The sequence below is a fragment of the Hyla sarda genome, chromosome 1 (assembly GCF_029499605.1).
Source record: "Hyla sarda isolate aHylSar1 chromosome 1, aHylSar1.hap1, whole genome shotgun sequence".
In the NCBI taxonomy this organism is placed as follows: Eukaryota; Metazoa; Chordata; class Amphibia; order Anura; family Hylidae; genus Hyla; species Hyla sarda.
Window position 1 is genome coordinate 154,890,668 of NC_079189.1, and position 18,862 is coordinate 154,909,529.

General features: G+C 41.7%; 1 protein-coding gene across 9 annotated transcripts in view; it reads right to left on the bottom strand.

Moving 5' to 3' along the window:
* The window catches only part of IL15 (interleukin 15), a 137,911-nt gene that overhangs the window by 50,491 nt on the left and 68,558 nt on the right, over positions 1 to 18,862 (bottom strand). Inside the window, exon 1 of one of the 9 annotated variants that reach the window (XM_056562906.1) lies at positions 10,872 to 10,927. The exons of the other annotated variants lie outside the window; for them this stretch is intronic. The gene's annotated coding sequence lies outside the window, so the exon portion shown is untranslated. Of the gene's footprint in view, positions 1 to 10,871; positions 10,928 to 18,862 lie in introns of those variants that run through there. 9 annotated transcript variants of the gene reach the window in all.

Genomic DNA, 18,862 nt, shown 5'->3' on the forward strand with positions numbered 1-18,862 from the left:
GCAAATCCCAGCATACCCACACAGCAAATAGCTGTCTGGGCATGCTGGTAGTTGTAGTTTTGCAACATCTGGAGGTGATATAAGGTTGAACGGTTTGAAATAAAGCTCAGTAGAGCACGCAGAACTTTGAAGCATTTGAAACTAACATAGGCTCCGTTTGATTTACTTTGCTATACTTCGGTATATAAATTCTGTATACGGATTTGGCCGGGAGTAAAATAGTTACAAGAGCACTGATAAAATCCATGTCAGGTGGCGACCAACGTGGGGCGCTACGTTTTCCATCATAATCCAGTCGCGCCGATGGGGCATCATTTTGAACCACAAGAGATGGCACAGAGGAAGGCAGTGGATCATCTCCGGAAGTACGGTAAGGACACCTTCTTGTACCTAGCCACAGTGCCCCTGTCTCTCCTTTTGGTTTATCTTGATGCCTTAAATTGACTGGTTTGTGACGAAGCAGAGACAGGAAATAATCTGTCATAAAGTAACTATCTACTGCCCGAGTGAATATAAAATGTGAGTGAGTACGCAAGATCCTGGCGGGAGGGATTGGGTCATAATCGGGGAATGAATTGCAAAGTAAATTGACGTAAGTAGCCAGTTGCGTGTCTGGGATGAGTAGGCATGGCATGGCTAGGACAAGGTGTATACACAGTCTGTTATAAGTAGGCGGCAGGTCTAGAACGGAGTGGCGCAGGACGCCAGGTATGCTGTTATAAATAGATTCTGGATGTGAGCCTAGGACAAGGTGAATACACAGGACTTTCTGCAATATTCCTGGGACCTGTCCCATTGCAACTGATGGTATATGTGGCATATGTGTCATGTCATGTCTTCATGTGTCCATGGATTATTGTTAAATTAGTTAATTCAGACGAAGAGAGGGAGTAAATCTACCCTTTCTAATACTAGACCTAGTTGAAAAGAACTGCAATTAAATTGCAACAGCTGGAGGCCCATGAATAGGTCCCACCAGGTAGGGGGCTGTGGGCTCTAGATGTAGTCAGGGATAAGTAGGGGGCATTGGATTTGCAGATGTAACCTGACCTCACTGATAGAGTTGCTGACAGGAAAGGGGGAGGGGAACAGTATAAGTTCCTCCCCCAGCAGCCATTTTAGCTCACCCAATTATTCCCACCTCCACTCCCCGGCAGCCATCTTAGCACACCTAGTTTAGTGAAGTATGTATGATGTCGATTAATGAATTAGGAATACATGGAGTATGACCAGTGAATGTTTTCTGGTGAAGTTGTTTCTGTAAGTGTTTATGTTGTAATGGATCCTTTTAAAATGGTAAAAAACAGAAGACGATCCATGTGGTATGAATTGAACCTGTCTGTTGATATTTTATAACATTTCTTAATAAGGTTTGTTTTCACAGGTGTGCAAGATGGATGAAAAAAATTTATAAGGAAATGCAATTAATGGTCTGATTATATTATAGGAGTAAACAGAGAAGAAGTTTGGCCAAGGAGAATAAAATAAAACGTAAAAATAAATTCAAAAGTGATCACTATTTAATTAATGAATATTACCTTAAGCATTTAAAATCAGCTAATGGTTTATTGAAATAATTTTTTGGAAGAGCTCTGTATATTTATTATTCTTTTACATTTTATTTTTGGTGAGAATGTGGGCCCTGTGTCTTGTACATTGAGTATTTGTAAATGTTGGTATTGTTACATGTGTATTGTATGTCTCCTTGTAAAGTAACACAGGGATCAAGGCAAACACCTAGACGTTCGATTGTGATTGAGGAATGACCAAACCGGAGGGAGGACAAAAATCCAGACTCAAAGGGGTCGTGACCAGTGACATAGAGGAGTGGGAGGAGAAAGGTGGGGCTTAAAGGAAGATTGGCAGAACAGCCTTAGTCTACTGAAACAGTCACATTAAATTGAAGAAAATACATATCTACTGTTTAACCCTGAGTGTGTTTACATACCCTGCATACACAATGTGATATACCTATACATTCTACATTGCATTTATTTGAATAACATCAATTTTGAGTGGATAACTTTATAATGATAATTTAGTGTACCACGAAGATGCTGATTGTCTTAAACTTATAAGGTTAAAAATTCAAGAGCCATGATAGGATATCAGAGAATCCAAGGTTGATGCTGAGTTAGAAATGTAAGCTTGTTCCAAGTAATGTAAAGATGTAATACATAAGACAAGATATATGGTACTACACGCAGAATGAAGTTCTACTGCAATAGCTGGTGGTTCAGAGAAGAACAGTAGAAGGTATTCATTGAGATGTGTAAGATATCTGAAGGTAAGACACAATTAGTACGGGTACACTTTAATTACCACCAACAAGTATGGGACTATTGGAGTGAAGGTTTTCTTGAATCCTTGGGCAAACCAATCTGTGGTTTGTAATTCAGGTGTTCAAATTCCTAGAGCTACCAGAGAAGGTGGCCATCATGAAGATCAAACCAACATGAAGGAAACAGCCCCAAAAGCCAAGGGTACTGAATGGTGAAGGAGGCTGCCAAGACTGCAGTGCTCCTGTTCCCCCACAGTTATGGTACAAAGTGTACAGGTGGATGGGCAATGTGGAATTTTCTGGTTAAGTCTCTTGCAGGAACCAGCTATGCATGCTGAGAGAGACCAATGGAAGAAGAAAGAGGTCTTACAGGGTAAAGACGGCATCTGGAGAGTTGGTAAGAAACTGTGTGTGCCAGCAGTCTTGTACCCCATGGTAACATATATGACCCCATACACTAAGCAGTGGGGAGCTATCTGTGTAGTAATGTCCGTACATTGGGTGGCCTCAGGATTCAACAATGCAGAAAGAAGGTTTGTACAGACGTCATCATTTTCATCTGCTATGACCTAGGTAAAACAATAAAGGTACCTGACCAACACGCTCCATAATCATCTTACCTGTTTCAGAGAATATGAGTAGACTTCATCTAACTGCCTAAGGTGGACCAATATAAGTATGCCCTTGTCTGACTGTACTGATCTCTACCATAGATACAGTAAAGAATACAATTAAGAACCTTTTATAAAGTTGTGCCTAGTTCAGATTCTGTAATTGTCACCCATTTCTTTCAAACCTATGAGTGTATGTCAGGAAATAAGTCAGGAAAGAAATGCTTTCATATGATGATCCCGTATAAATGTATCTAAGATATATTCTCTGATAACTGTTAAATCTATGCCTGTACATAACAATGGTTGTTCCAAAGGGAAAGATTGTCACAACAGATTGTTAGGAAGCGACAATGTATGAGGAGAATCAGTAGGTGAACATGTACAAATAGCAGGGTGAAATAAGTATTTCAGTGGGTGATTATGTTATAAAGAAAAGGAATACGCGGTGTAAGATTATAGAAAGGATAGACATAGCTAGCAGGATGAGTATATGGAACTACTGTAAAGTATGGGATACTTGGGGATATAAAGCTTAGAATTGGATTAGAAGGGAATTGAACTGTAGAATGCACATTAGTCAAGACACATCTGCCCATACACACTTCCATTACTGAACCTACAAAGGAACCCAAACCACATTCTAGAAGTACCGTATTTATCGGCGGATAACACGCACTTTTTAGGCTAAAATTTTTAGTCTAAAGTCTACCTGCGTGTTATACTCCGATAAGCCGCTGCAGTTCAATGATTTAAAGCGAGCGCTTTAAATCAATGAACTGCAGCGGCTTTGCAGGTGCAGAGACCTGCCGTCGCTGCCGGCTTCTCTGCCCCTGCCTGTCCTGGGGTCTAGAGTCCTGCTGCCGGCCCTTCTCTCCCCCTGGCTATCGGTGCCGCTGCCCGTTCTCTCCCCCTGGCTATCGGTGCCGCTGCCCCATTGCCGGCGCCGATAGCCAAGGGGAGAGAAGCGGCGCAGACAATGGGGCAGCGGCGCTGACAGACAGGGGGAGAGAAGCGGCAGCGCCACCCATTGCCGGCGCCGCTGCACCATTGCCTTCCCCATCCCAGGTTGTATAATTACCTGTTGCCGGGGTCGGGTCCGCGCTGATTCAGGCCTCCGGTGTGCGTCCCCTGAGTCGTTGCTATGCGCAGCGAGACGCAATGACATCACTCTTCTTTGCGCCGCACCGTGCAGTGCATAGCAACGACTCAGGGGACGCACACCGGAGGCCTGAAGCAGCATGGACCCAACCCCGGCAAAAGGTAATTATACAACCGAGGATGGGGGAGGCAACGGGGCAGCGGCGCTGGCAATGGGTGCCGCTGCCCCTTCTCTCCCCCTGGCTATCGGCGCTGCTAGCCGGCACCGATAGTCAGTGGGAGAGAACGGGCAGCGGCGCAGATAGCCAGTGGGAGAGAAGCGGCGGCCGCAGGGCTCTAGACCCCAGGAAAGGCAGGGGGAGAGAAGCGGGCAGCGACGGCCTCTCCCCCCCTGCCTTTCCTGGGGGCTTCTGCGGGGTCAGAAACAGTGTATTGGGGTATACGCATGCACACACACGCACTCTCATTTTACAAAGGCTATTTGGGTAAAAAAACTTTTTTTACCCAAATATCCTTTGTAAAATGAGGGTGCGTGTTATATGCCGGTGCGTGGTATACCCCGATAAATACGGTAAATGTGCAGCCCCTGCTGGGAGTCTTGATCCCTTTGTGTATGTTGATGTTATAGGAGTCCCAAGGGGGGTCCCAGATGAGTTTATGTTATGCCGAGCGCTCCGGGTCCTCGCTCCTCCCCGGAGCGCTCACAGCGTTCTCCTGTTCGCAGCGCCCCGGTCAGACCCGCTGACCGGGTGTGCTGCGATAATGCCCCCAGCCGGGATGCGGTTCGCGATGCGGGACGCGTCCGCTCGCGGTGCGCATCCCGACCCGCTTACCAGACTCGCTCCCCGTCTGTGCTGCCCCGGCGTGCGCGGCCCCGCTCCCTAGGGCGCGCGCACGCCGGGTCTTTGCGATTTAAAGGGCCGGTGCGCCACTGATTGGCGCATGGGTTTTAATTAGTGTCTTCACCTGTGCACTTCCCTATATCACCTCACTTCCCCTGCACTTCCTTGCCGGATCTTGTTGCCATTGTGCCAGTGAAAGCGTTCCTTGCGTGTTCCTAGCCTGTGTCCCAGACCTCTTGCCGTTGCCCCTGACTACGATCCTTGCTACCTGCCCTGACCTTCTGCTACGTCCGACCCTGCTCTTGTCTAATTCCTTGTACCGCGCCTATCTCAGCAGTCAGAGAGGTTGAGCCGTTGCCGGTGGATACGACCTGGTTGCTACCGCCGCTGCAAGACCATCCCGCTTTGCGGCGGGCTCTGGTGAAAACCAGTAGCAACTTAGAACCGGTCCATTGACACGGTCCACGCCAATCCCTCTCTGACACAGAGGATCCTCCTCCAGCCTGCCGAATCCTGACAGTAGATCCGGCCATGGATCCCGCTGAGGTCCCGCTGCCAGTTGTCGCTGACCTTACCACGATGGTCGCCCAGCAGTTGCAACAGAGGCGCAACAAGGCCACCAGCTGTCTCAACTGACTGTGATGCTACAGCAGCTTCTACCACAGCTTCAGCAACCATCTCCTCCGCCAGCTCCTGCACCTCCTTCGCAGCGAGTGGCCACATCCAGTCTCCGTTTATCATTGCCGGACAAGTTTGATGGGGACTCTAAACTTTGCCGTGGTTTTCTCTCGCAATGTTCCCTGCATTTGGAGATTATGTCGGACCAATTTCCAACTGAAAGGTCAAAGGTGGCTTTCGTGGTCAGCCTTCTGTCTGGGAAAGCCCTGTCATGGGCCACACCGCTCTGGGACCGCAATGATCCTGTCACTGCCTCAGTACACTCTTTCTTCGCGGAGATTCGAAGTGTCTTCGAGGAACCAGCCCGAGCCTCTTCTGCCGAGACTGCCCTGCTGAACCTGGTCCAGGGTAATTCTTCTGTGGGCGAGTATGCCATCCAATTCCGTACTCTCGCCTCCGAATTGTCCTGGAATAACGAGGCCCTCTGCGCGACCTTCAAAAAAGGCCTATCCAGTAACATCAAAGATGTGCTGGCCGCACGAGAAATCCCTGCATGAACTTATTCATCTGGCCACCCGCATTGACATGCGTTTTTTCCGAAAGGCGTCAGGAGCTCCGCCAGGATATGGACTTTGTTCGCACGAGGCGGTGTCTCTCCCCGGCTCCTCTCTTCTCTGGTCCGCTGCAATCTGTTCCTGTGCCTTCCACCGTGGAGGCTATGCAAGTAGACCGGTCTCGCCTGACACCTCAAGAGAGGACACGCCGCCGTATTGAGAACCTATACCTGTACTGTGCCAGTACCGAACACTTCTTGAAGGATTGTCCTATCCGACCTCCACGCCAGGAAAGACGTACTCCGACTCCGCACAAAGGTGAGACAGCTCTAGGTGTGAACTCTGCTTCTCCACGTCTTACTGTGCCTGTGCGGATTTCTTCTTCTACCTTCTCCTTCTCAGCTGTGACCTTCTTGGATTCCGGATCTGCAGGAAATTTTATTTTGGCCTCTTTCGTTAACAGGTTCAACATCCCAGTGACCAGTCTCGCCAGACCCCTCTACATCGCCTCTGTTAATGGTGAAAGATTGGACTGTACTATGCGTTACCGCACGGAACCCCTCTTAATGTGCATTGGACCCCATCATGAAAAGATTGAATTTCTGGTCCTCTCTAACTGCACTTCTGAAATTCTTCTTGGACTACCTTCTTGGCTTCAACGCCACTCCCCTACCCTCGATTGGACCTCCAGGGAAATCAAGAACTGGGGTACTACTTGCCACAAAAAGTGTCTTATGTCTGCTCCCAGTCCTGTCAGTCAAAACCCTATGGCTCCTCCGATACCTGGTCTCCCCAAGGCCTATCTGGACTATGCTGATGTTTTTTGCAAAAAACAAGCAGAGACTTTGCCTCCTCACAGGCCTTATGACTGTCCTATTGATCTCCTCCCTGGATGCAGAAATGTGCCGTACAAGGAGGAATGGGAGAGATAAAAAAAAAAAAAAAAAAGACTAGCCCACTGAAAGTAAATGATTTTTTCACTAATAATAGAAATGGGTCTGATGGAAAAGGGGAACAATCAGAAGATCATGACTTAGAAGTAACCCCTGAACCACAGCAGATATATACACATTGTCAAAATATAGATATGGAGACTCAAAACTCTCCAAGATCTGTAACTAATCCTGCAGCCTCACAAAGACTAGTGGAACGCCATATTAACCCACCTTATTCTTTGCCACAAATGGGAAATGCAGTTGTTGGAGATACATCACCACTACCTACAGAAGCTACTATGGTGGCATTGTTTGCTGTTTTAAAATTGTCCATACAATTGGATTTACGCTCTGCTGTAAAAAGTATTCAGGTTGAGGTTCATTCACTGGGGATGAGAACCACAGCAGTGGAGGAAAAAATGGAGGACACTATAAAAAATCATAATAAAATGGCTGAAACCATTATTAGCATGGGGAAAGAATTAGAAGCAATGAAAATAAAATTAGCCGATGCAGAAGATCGTGCACGTAGAAATCATTTACGTATAAGGGGAATTCCGGAAACTGTTGAACCGGAGAATTTAATGGTTTTTATTAAAGAATTTTTCTCTATTGTCTTATTAGCCGCGACTAAACTGGATCTCTGCATTGACCAAGCTCATCGACTCCCTAGGTTATCAAAACTCCCATCATCCATCGCTCGGGGCACAATAGTAAGGCTCCATTTTTTTTTCATATAAAAGAGCAAATAATGAATGTTTTGCGAAAATCTCCCCTCTTAATAGAAATTTTTTTACATCTAACTATATTTACAGACCTGTCATCAGCAACGCTAATGCATAGAAAATAATTCTCTGAAGGGACTAAAATCTTAAGAGAAAACGGAATTCAATACAGATGGGGGTTTTGCTAACATACAAAGGAACCAAGTATGTGGTAGAATCCCCTAAAGATGTTTTGTGTTTATGTCAGATGTGGGAACTATGAGGTGTGCAACCTGAAGAAAACTTACAAGAAGTCTGTGAGATTCCTGAAGAATGGACAAAAAAAAATAGGGAAGGATGTTATAGATTTATATTTTTGTTAGAGAGAAAGGGGAAGGAGGAAAGATAATTTCTATTATATATATATATATATATATATATATATATATATACACACACACATATAAAATGCTGGAGGATACTATAGATTAATACTTTTCCTCTACATTTTTGCTAGAAAGAAGATAAAATATGGTGTCCTTGTGTTTTTTCTTTTGTGGTTTCCTCCCTTTTTCTTTTTTCCTTTTTGCCACCTGACCTGAATAAGTTGTGATTAAGAATGATGTTTTTTTTTGGTCACGATATATATGTATTAGCATCATGTTTTTTTGTCCTTTTTTATTTGCTAATACCCTCTCAAATAGAGGCCCTAGAGGTCAACATATGGGTCCTGAATGATTACTTGGGAACTAGGAAGAAGTTCCGTGTTTTCTGTGTTTTTTTTTTTTTTTTTACTTTTTTCTTCTTTTTTTCATATGAATGAGTGTGATTGTGGTAATAAGAACTATCAACCAGAGGAAACTAAGTGGATAAATGAAGGATTGCAGTATTATTTTATTTGGGTAATCAGATCTTGGGCAATTGGAGTCAGCTTTTACCATGGGAATACGTGTAGTCTCTATTAATTGTAAAGGATTAAATTCTCCATATAAGCGATCAATGGTGTGGAAAGAGGCCAATTGTACAAAAGCTGATATAATATGCATCCAAGAGACTCATTTAAAGGAATCAGATATTTGGAGATTACAACATAAAAATGTTCCTAATATTTTTGTAGCCCCAGCTCCAGAAAAAAAAGGGAGAGTTGCTTTATTGATAAAGGATTCATTAGCTGTTGTAGACCCACAAGTGAAAATTTACCCTAAAGGCAAGTTTATACGCTTGAACTGTAAAATTAATAATCTTCCATATATAATAATGGGGGTGTATGCCCCAAATAAAAAACAGAACACGTTTTTTCGTTCATTAATAACCAAAAATCCTTCTGACTGAAAGCAAAGCGTAATTGTACTGGGTGACTTTAATACAACTATATGGCCATCGGCAGACTCAACTTCTAGCCGTACTCTTACTGAACCTACAGATATGTTCCAAATCATATCCAGTTGTGAATTTTATGACAAGTGGAGAATACAGCATTGTGTGTGATTATAATTTTTTCCCACCGCCATGGAGTCTACACCAGGATTGATTATATATTGGTTACAGAACCTCTGTTGAAGGCTATTGACGAGTCATTGGTGGGGACAATGACCTGGGCAGATCATGCCCCGGTCGCTGTAACCATTCGTGACTCCTCGATGGATAACCGCTCACTCTTATGGAGAGCTAGCCCACATATTACATCAAATCCAGAGCTTAAAGGAGATATCCAATAGTGAAAATTGCTAAATTAAGTACCTGCCATATGTTAGAGCTTATCTCCGTGATGACTACGCACTTTTCATTATATGTCTGACCCCTCCCATTTTTCCAATACTCCGCTAATTAAAATAACAGCAATTCCTGGTTATGGAGCCTTGCGCGGCGCTCCGCTCCCATCATCCTCTTCACTAAGAAACCCCCGACTTCCTCCCAAGTCTGCAACATCATGTACACCCCCACACAAGTAAAAATGCCCCCAAAGCCAGCCCATAACACACCCTACTGTTCTCAATCACTGCCCTTCCTATTTAGCACCAATCACAGCCCTCACAGATTCAACCAATCACAGCTCGATCCCGGTCATGTGGGTGCCGTGCTCTGTAAAAGCTGATCGCAGAGCGAGTTCAGTGGTACTGACAGGAGCTGCTGGCTGGCTGCATCATCTGGTGTCTGAAGAATCTAACAGATGCCAATAGCAACCAATCATTCATAGCAGTGTTGTCAAAACTGCTGTCCTACAGATGGTGCAAAACTACAATTCACAGAGTTCCTGTACAGCCTTCAGCATGCCTGGATAGCCTTAGTGTGTCAGGGCATGCTGGCAGTTGTAGTTTTGCACCATCTGTAGGAAAGCAGTTTGGACAACACTGCAATAAATGATCGGTTGCTATTGGCTACTGTTACAATAATTATACAAATAAATATATTTATCTAACAGTTGCCAATTGCAACCAATCATTCATAGCAGTGTTGTCCAAACTGTTTCCCTACAGATGGTGTAAAACTACAACTTCCAGCATACCCTGACACACTAAGGCTGTCCATGCATGCTGAAGGCTGTACAGGAACTCTGTGAATTGTAGTTTTGCACCATCTGTAGGGCAGCAGTTTGGACAACATTACTATGAATGATTGGTTGCTATTGGCAACTGTTAGATTCTTCAGACACCAGACGATGCAGCCAGCCAGCAGCTCCTGTCAGTACCACTGAACTCGCGCTATATATTTGTTTATATATATATATATATATATATATATATATATAGATAGATAGATAGATAGATAGAGAGAGAGATTATTGTAACAGTTGCCAATAGCAACCAATTATTTATAGCACTCAGCTCTGCTACATACACACACTTACACATTCAACTCTGTTACATACACACTCACACACTCAACTCTGCTACATATACACACTCACACTCAGCTCTGCTACATATACACACTCACCTCTGCTACATACACACATTCACACACTCAGCTCTGCTACATACACACATTCACACACTCAACTCTGCTACATATACATGCTCACACACTCAGCCCTGCTACATACACAGATTTACACACTCTCAACTCTACTATATACACACACAGTTACCTCTGCTACATATACACACACACACTCAGCTCTGCTACATACACACATTCACACACTTCGCGCTGCTACATACACACACTCAACTCTGCTATATACACACACTCACACACTCAGCCCTGCTACATACACATACTCACGCATATACGTAGACCTAACAGTCATATCTCCTTCTCCCTCCCGGCACATACAGTGGCATATTGTTAGCTATGGTCACCATGGTTACACTACACAGGTGCAATCTCCTGCTCTCATCAAGAACAGAAGTGTGATCTGTGCCAGGAAGTATTTCACCAGCACCATAACCGGTTTATTATCCCGGTGTATCGGGTTAGACTGCGCTATCCAGACATTGCATATATGTTCATTGGGCATACGTAGTGAGCGCTTGCTCCGTTCCTCCAACTCCAGGCCATTAACTGGCTCTGACAACAGAGACAATGGATGAACAGAGGAGAAAATGAGACGGAAAGGGTAAAATGAATATGCAATCCTTTGGCTGGGCCGAAGCCGTAGGTCGAGATACGGGATTCAGCGGTGCTTCCTGTCAGAATAAGAAGGCATGAAAAAGGTAATTTCCATTCAGAATCGGCTAACTGACTACATTAGATTGTACTTTGTACATTAGACTGTTATATAACTTTTCAATGTCTGGCTAACTGAAAATAATTTTTCACCGTTGGACTACTCCTTTAAGGGAAAATTGGCAAAAAAAAATCCAAATTATTTTGAGCAAAATGAGGGTACAGTAAAGTTACATTCTACTCTTTGGTGCGCTTTCAAAGCTAATTTTAGAGGCCATATAATTAGTCAAACAGTATATAATAAGAAAAAAAGACATGCACAGATAATTAAAATTCAAGAAGAATTTGTTAATTTACATAGGCAAAATAAATTCCAATTTTCAATTGGCTTGGCCAATCGCATATCTAAACTCAATGAGGAGTTGCATTTGCTAGACCTATATAAATATGACCTAGCTATGAGGCAACTGAAGGTTCAGCATTATGGCCAATCTAATAAATCAGGGGCATTCTTAGCACAGCAAGTTAAAGTAAAAAAATCTAACTCAATAATTACATATTTACAAAATTTAGACGGAACCAAAAATTTTAACCCTCAAGCAATAGCAGATTCTTTTTCAACTTACTACTCTGTTTCGAGGATCCCTCATCTGAAATTAGCCTCAATTAAAGCATTTTTGTCAGGTATATCTCCCTCAAATCTATCATTAGAACAAATACAAAGTTTAGCAAGTGATATAACAGAAGTAGAAGTATTAAATGCAATTAAAACTCTTAAAGATGGGAAAGCCTCAGGCCTTATTATTAATTTTTATAAGACTAATACAGAAATGATTGTTCCATATCTCACCCGGTTATTTAGAGAAGTCCAACTTACGAGTAAAATGCTTGCTGAGATGTTAGAAGCTGTTATTGTAACTATCCCTAAGCCTAGGAAACCTATAACAAATGTAGAAAACTATAGACCAATTTCTCTTTTAAATATGGATCTTAAGCTTTATGCGAAAGTCTTAGCCTTACGGCTGACTGAAATATTACTGGTTATGATCCATGCAGACCAAGTAAGGTTTTGTGAAAGGTCGTCAAACTTTTGATGGTACACTTAGATTTTTGGGCATAATTGCAGAGACGCAATTCGGTCGGGCACCTTCTCTGCTCCTGTCTTTGGACGCGGAGAAGGTGTTCGACCGAGTAAACTGGGAATATCTAAGAGAACTCTTATGTAAATACGGATTACCAATAGGGTTTCTAATGGTCATGGCTATGTATTTAGAACCATCTGCACGAGTATTTGTGGGAGGGGTTATGTCTAGAAAATGTAGTATACATAACGGTACCCATCAAGGTTGTACCCTGTCCCCATTATTGTTCACCATTATTAAGGAGCCATTCGCTGAACTTGTACGATCGTCGCCCTTTATAATGGGAGTCAATACAGAGAATGAGGAACATAAAATCGGCCTTTTCGCCGATGACTTATTAATAGCACTAACATCTCCACGAAGATCACTCCCAGCACTTATGGAAATAATTGCAGACTATTTAAAAGTTAGTTATTATAAGGTGAACTATAGTAAATAACTTATTTTACCTATAAAAAAATGGAAGAAGAACAAAAACAGGAACTGAAGGTGCAATAACACCTTAAATTTGGTCACAGATCGTATTACTTATCTGGGTATAAAATTATCTCCTGATTTCTCTTGCCTACCCATCCTAAATCTGGATCCATTAATGCTTAACATAAAGGAGGATTTGGAATTATATTCTAAGCTCACTATGTCTTGGAAAGGGCGCATAGCTGTAATAACCTAAAGTGTTGTATATTTTCCAAATTTACCTATTATTTACCCAGCCTATAGTATAAAACAACTACAAACTATGGTGTGGAGTTATATTTGGAAAGGCGGGAAGGCAAGAGTCCGGACCAGTATATTATATGCACCCACATCAGGAGGGGGGCTAGGATGCTCGGATTTTGAAACATATTATAAAGCAACCATATTGAATCAGCTAAAATACTGGTGGCATAACCAACAACATAAAGTATGAGTTTCAATAGAGGCAAATCAGATGAAAATTTCAACTAATGTAGCCCTTTGGACCTCAGCAATTTCACAATCTTTGATTTCCACCAATATTCCTACAATTGTAACGGGCATTAAAATATGGAAAAGCATGTTAAGTAAAGGTATAATAAATTTTATAAACATTCCGATACTCAGTTTAGAGCTTTACAATATCTACTCATACACACCAATTTGGAAGAGTGGAGAAAACGAGGTATCCCATTCACTGATATATGTTTCAAATTTGGTATATCACCAAAGGATTTCTTTAAATATTTACAGTTAAGACATCTTGTAACCTCTCTCAAATGGTGTAAAAAACAAACGTATACCCCTTATTTTCAAAATAAAGAGCGTACTGATAAGGGGACATTGGAAGCATATGCCCACTTAATAATGTTTAAAACTTTACGTCCCCATTATTTTCAATTAAAATGGGAAGAAGATCTTGGTCACAACTATACACAAGAGGAATGGGAGTTTGTGTTTGATTTACCTTTCAGAGTTTCTCATTGTAACAACCATTTAGATATCTCTAGAAAGATAATATATAGATGGCACTGGGTCTTACTTTTTGCATATCTTTGGATCAGAGGGTACTTTTTTAATATATATGAATGTTAGTTTGTCTTCTTTTCCGTTTTTTTTTTTTTTTTATGTATTCAGGGGAAAAAAAGTTGTATTGTCTTTCCCTTTGTGTACTGGTGACTTTTTTTTTATTTTTTTTATTAAATACAGGAAGAAATGGATATGGTGATGGACCAGTCTATCTTTGTCTACAGTATTTCATCACATTTAGGCAGCAGGAGGCCCAAGCACACTTCCAAACTAAAGGCTAGGTTAAACTGTGTTAGTGCTTCCATTAGTCATATCCGTCGGCATCCATCCAAAAACAGGCAAACCACAATTTTGAGTCTGATTAAAATAGCGCATAAAGGGGTACTCCGGTGAAAACCTTTTTTCTTTTAAATCAACTGGTGGCAGAAAGTTAAACATATTTCTAAATTAGGTAAAAAACTGGGAATGTGCAGCTCACAATTAACTTAAGAGGGCTATACACCTACACCTGGTGTTTTAAATAGGAAAGACAAAACTAAGAGCCAATTGTTAAACAGTCAGGTAGCGGTGATGTAGAATATTCTTTTACCTTTTTTATTTAGGTAAAATAATATTCTACATCACCACTACCTGACTGCTTAATGGTGAACTCCTGTCCAGTCCTGCAAAGCAGCACAACGCTCCCGAGACCATCTTCCAGGCAGCATTGCCCAGCGCCTGTGACGTCACCTACCATCGAGTTACTCAGAAGTCCGCACCTGCTTCTTTGTGTGGTTACCATTTGCAGCGAAACATCAGTAAGCGGCTACCATTCCAGCTGGTCTGTGGCAGGCAGACCGCCGCTAAGACGCATGCCAGCGTCTGGTACCACCTTAACCATGCGGACTCTACATCTTAACTCAAGGTGACTCTTTATCGGGACTCATTGCAGGCTGGTAACTATAATATATCTATTTAACGTATAGCATTTGGAATCTATACCTTTTATGGGACTTAAACTCATTTTTGGATTATCGGAGGCCGGATTATTAAAAGTGACATTGCATTGCTAAAAATTTTTAATAATAGCTATCGGTGTTTGTTTATAATCAGAGTTTTATATTGTAATTCCCTCGGCACAAGGGCCCTTGTGCTTTGAGGATTTACTGTTTACAAAATATTTTTTATGTATTTTATATTGTGTAATAAATTTGCACTTTTCATATTATAATTGAAGCATGATCCAGTCATTATTACCACTACATCATTGTATCAGGCAACTGATGCTAGCCTAGAGGGGTTGGCTACCTTCTTAGTTTTGTCTTTCATATTTGTAAATTACTTCTATTAAAAAATCTTAATCCTTCCAGTACTTATTAGCTGCTGAATGCTACAGAGGAAATTCCTTTCTTTTTGGAACACTGATGACATCACGAGCACAGTGCTCTCTGCTGACATCTCTGTCCATTTTAGCAACCATGCATAGCAGATGTATGCTAAGGGCAGCATGGTGGCTCAGTGGTTTGCACTGCTGCCTTGCAGTGCTGGGGACTTGGGTTCAAATCCCACTAAGGACAACAATAAATAAAGCGTTATTATTATAATAACGTCAGCAGAGAGAACTGTGCTCGTGATGTCATCAGAGAGCATTCCAAAAAGAAAATAATTTCCTCTGTAGTATTCAGCAGCTAATAAGTACAGGAAGGATTAAGATTTTTTAATAGAAGTAATTTACAAATATGTTTAACTTTCTGACACCAGTTGATTTAATGACATAACTCATTATATCATAAAATGTATGGCGCAACCAAAAAACACTATTTTTGTGGGGAAATTAAAAAGAAAAACGCAATTTTGCTAATTTTGGAAGGTTTCGTTTTCACGCCGTACAATTTACGGTAAAAATGACGTGTGTTCTTTATTCTGAGGGTCAATACGATTAAAATGATACCCATTATTACATACTTTTCTATTATTGTTGTGCTTAAAAAAAATCACAAATTTTTTAACCAAATTAGTACGTTTATAATCCCTTTATTTTGATGACCTCTAACTTTTTTATTTTTCCGTATAAGCGGCGGTATGAGGGCTCATTTTTTGCGCCATGATCTGTACTTTTTTTTTAATACCACATTTGCATATAAAAAACTTTTAATAAATTTTTTATAATTTTTTTTTTTATAAAATGTATTAAAAAAGTAGCAATTTTGTCCTTTTTTTTTTTTCTGTTCACGCCGTTCACCGTACGGGATCATTAACATTTTATTTTAATAATTCGGACATTTACGCACGCGGCGATACAAAATATGTCTATAAAATTTATTTTTTACGCTTTTTGGGGGTAAAATAGGAAAAAAATAACGTTTTACTTTTTTATTGGGGGAGGGGATTTTTCACTTTTTTTTTTACTTTTAAATTAAATTTTTTTTTTTTTACACTTGAATAGTCCCCATAGGGGACTATTCATAGCAATACCATGATTGCTAATACTGATCTGTTCTATGTATAGTACATTGAACAGATCAGTGTTATCGGTCATCTTCTGTTCTGGTCTGCTCAATCTCAGACCAGAGCAGAAGACGCTAATAGCCGGAACGAGGAAGGTGAGGGGACCTCCGTGCGGTGTTCTGAATGATCGGATCCCTGCAGCAGCGCTGCGAACGATCCGATCATTCATTGAAATTGCGCACTGCCGCAGATGCGGGGATCTGTATTGATCCCGGCACCTGAGGGGTTAATGGCGGACGCCTGCAAGATCGCGGGCATTGGCCATTGCCGGCGGGTCCCTGGCTGCGATCAGCAGCCGGGATCAGCCGCGCATGACACGGGCATCGCTCCGATGCCCGCGGTTATGCACAGATCGTAAATGTACGTCCTGGTGCGTTAAGTACCACCGCACCAGGACGTACATTGACGTCCTGCATCCTTAAGGGGTTAAGTCTTGAATTTACAGTGCATGATGCCAATGGATACGACTAACAGAAGCACTAATGCAGTGTATACCTAGCCTTAGCAGAACAAGAGAAACTCGCCGATTACAAGGTGAAATTACAATGAGCAAATCTTTTTGGATGCTTGGTAAACACATGGAGAATTAAAGAATAAAAAAAAAAAATCCCCAACAAACAACATGTCTGGATTTTTTACAAGCCAGGAGGCTATATGAACCAGGTTATCAATTCTAACAGGTGTATAACATCAATACTACAGCTAGATAATCAAAAGGTCATAGAAAGCAAGGTCATATGAAGCTAGCTTTCCATCATGTTAGTTCATCCAATTTCTTTCCTAACAGAATTGCTCTGCCGGTGTATTGTGTCTGTAACTGGAAAAACATCTAAGAGCAACAGCTCAATGATAATTAAAAGCCCACACAGAGTTAAACAACCAGCCTGCCAAGGTAGGAATCCTTGTGTGTCCGTAGGCTGGGTTCACACATAATACTTTTGTTAGTATTTTAACCAGGAGTGGGCTCAAAAGATTTAAAAAGGCTCAAATCTTTTCATTGCAGTTTTTCTGTGTCTGTCCCACTCCTGGTTTTGGCTTAAAATACTGATCATAACACTAAGTGTAAATCCATCTAAACCTAATTTTTAATAACACATTGGTATTACATGCGATTACTTTCTGGTAAGTGTGAATTTGACTAATGGGAGCATGCGAAGAAGCGTTCTTTAGTGAGACTGTGGAATTCTCTCCCGGAGGAGATGGTCATGGTGAACTCTGTAATAGAGTTCAAAAAGGGTGTGGATGCATTTTTGGAGAGTAACAACATTGCTGGTTATGTACACTAGATTTATAGGGACAGAAGGTTGATCCAGGGATTTATTCTGATACCCTATTTGGAGTCGGGAAGGAATTTTTATCTCTAGTATGAGGGTTTTTTGCCTTCCTCTGGATTAACTCAACTCAATAGGGACTTAGGGTTATAGGTTGAACTTGATGGACTCTGGTCTTTTTTCAACCTTATGAACTATGTTACTATGTATGTTACTATGTCTTCTCATCATGCCTTTTTTTGTAGATTGGGAAATTTTTTAGCTGCATCTGCTTATTCACTTTTTTTTTTTTTTCCTAACTTTTTTTTTACCATTTATTTTATATTTTTTAAGTCCCCATAGGGGACTATTTTTATTGTGCACTCTGCAGCAAAAACCATTGCCAGCAATGGTACTCTGCTGCACTAGGAATTTCCAAGCAGAATTTCAAAACAGAGTTCTGTTTTATGTTCAGTTTGCTGGGTTTGGAAGGTTGTGATGTCACATCATATGCCCTCGTCACATCACACCATGTCTCCTCCATTCCCGTCTATGGGATGGGGTGTGATGACTTATGGATAGGGGATAAGATGTCTAGCAGCAGAGTACCACTTTAACTTCAAAAACTGCAAGAAAAAACAAACATGGGAGAACACCCCACAATGCATCAGCTCTCCTGCTCTATTACATGTTGTTTTGAGACAGACAGCATGTTAAATGTGACTGACGGTTTTATGGTTTACAAGATCTTGCTACATGATGTTGGTATCAAGATGATGTACATCAAGATGTTGAGGAGTATGGATTAGGCTCAGGAGCTATACCCTCCCCCATGAGCCACTGTACAATGTGTGGAATGTCCGCCCTGGAAAACAGCTAACAAATACCCCGTCTGATGGACAGCAATGCATTTCCGAGGGAAATCCACAGAAAGAATAGACATGTTTATTCTTTCTGCAGACAACAGAATCAGGATTTTTGTAGCAGAAACACCTGCCATGGAAATTCCACCATGTGAGCAGCACATCAGAATCCCATTTAAAACAACTCTGGTGTAATTCCACACAGACATTCTGTATGAATAGACCCATACACTACAGGTGCTGGCAGGTTACTACAGCTGACACATGCATTACAACAGTGTAGTTGGAGGGAACTGATTCCAAGTAATTTCTTAGATATCTAGGTCAATAGTGAACACAGCAACTATGCCATTAGACAGGGGGGCACTTACCAAAGTTAT